Source organism: Phytophthora infestans, genomic scaffold, assembly GCF_000142945.1.
Source record: "Phytophthora infestans T30-4 supercont1.57 genomic scaffold, whole genome shotgun sequence".
Classification (NCBI taxonomy): domain Eukaryota; phylum Oomycota; class Peronosporomycetes; order Peronosporales; family Peronosporaceae; genus Phytophthora; species Phytophthora infestans.
In genome coordinates, this window is record NW_003303702.1 from 13,004 (window position 1) to 14,741 (window position 1,738).

Below are 1,738 nucleotides of genomic sequence, written 5' to 3' on the forward strand. Positions count from 1 at the left end.
GGTTTTAAACCTTCGGTGGCGGAGTGCAAGCATTCAGCACTGCTGAAAGGCACCTCGCCCACCTATCAACGGTGATACACCAGCCGCTAAGCGCGGTTTTCGACGCGTACAAGCGCTGATGCAGAATGATGAGTGGATGCAGCTGTTCAAGCCCATCCCAAAGGAAAAGGCCGACTGGCCTGGGCTTGCGCAGGAACTTCAATACCCAGTCAACTCGGTTTCGACTAGTCAAGTTGCCGAGGATTCAGTTTCGCTACTGTTGTCGCTGGGGTTCGAGAACGAGACGTACCCATCGACGATGTCGCTCCAGGATTGGAGTCCACATGAAGCCGGAGCTGCTCTCCAGAAATGGAAGAAGAAGCTTCGGAAGGCGTTTGGCGCTGTTGGCATCAATGCCGGAAAGCAGCCTGTGAGTCGACCGATGATTCAAGATGAAGATCCGTCTAAGATTCCACTGCCGCCGACGCCCCAACGACTCGTTCGTACTCCTCCGACCAAGCGTGGAGCTGAGCGTGGTGCCTTTGGCACTACCGAAGCTTCACCGTACTTTCAAGACTCGCACATGGTTACGCCACGTTCGGAGAGCCGTATGCAACGCATTTACGCAAGTAACGAGAGTTCGTTCGGTCGCCGAGGCGGTGCGCGAGCCCCCAACGGTGGTGCCGGACGTCGTCAAGTCGACAGCGATGGTTCGTCCAGTGACGATGACATTTTGGTGCGTACATTCGGCGAGGAAGATCCTCAACTCGAGTTGATGCGTCAGATGAATGAGCTAGCGACGCTGAACGACGTAGACCCGACACCGAGGATTGAAATGGCTTCGCACCGACCGCTGGATCGCATCACGCCGTTCTCAGGCTCTCGCAACAAGAGCGAGAACTGTATGCAGTGGCTCCGTGGGTTCGTCTATCAAATGACTGGAACCCACACAGATGCCGATAAATGGTGCATTCCATTTGAGCTAAGTCTCCGGGACGGAGCCATTCATTGGTTCCGTCAACTTCCAAAGAAGACGAAGCGCAAGTGGAAGCTGTTGAGCGATGCGTTCATCCGCTACTACTGCTCGCAGTTCACGCAGACGGCACTGTCGCGTTACTACTCCGCCAAGCGGGAACGTAATGAACATCTGTGCGACTACATAAACAGGCTGAATGGCTACGCTCGGACCGCCCGTCTACACTTTGAGAAGAGTGGTCGCGACGCGAAAGAACACGTACAGCAATTCCTGGCAACATGCGACGATGACAAGCTAGCGGAGAGTCTCTACCACGCTCGAGTCGCCGACATTCACGAGCTCGAAGAGATCATCGAAGATGTTGTCAAGGGCAAGGAGAGAATGGCCAAGCGTGACAGTGAGTACCGATACTCCAAGAGTCGTGATACGCGACGCGACGATGGGTACGCCCGCAACAACCGGCGTGATGACCGTCGCCGCGATGACAACCGCAACAAACCAAGAGTGACACTCATTGAAGCCACGGTGGACGACCTACTAGCTGAATTAGAAGTTCGTGAAGCTGCTCAGGGAGGCACCGAGTATTCAAACGAAGATCCGAACACTTACGACGATGTCCAAGATGAGTACAACGACTTTCAGCCTGATAATACGGACGGTGATTTCTCATTGGACGAAAACGACCGATACCTCGCCGCGGCTAACGAAAATGAGCGCCGTGCAGCTGCTGAAGGCACCTACGCACGTTCAGACAGCCGTCAACCACGTGGAAACATGCCTGAT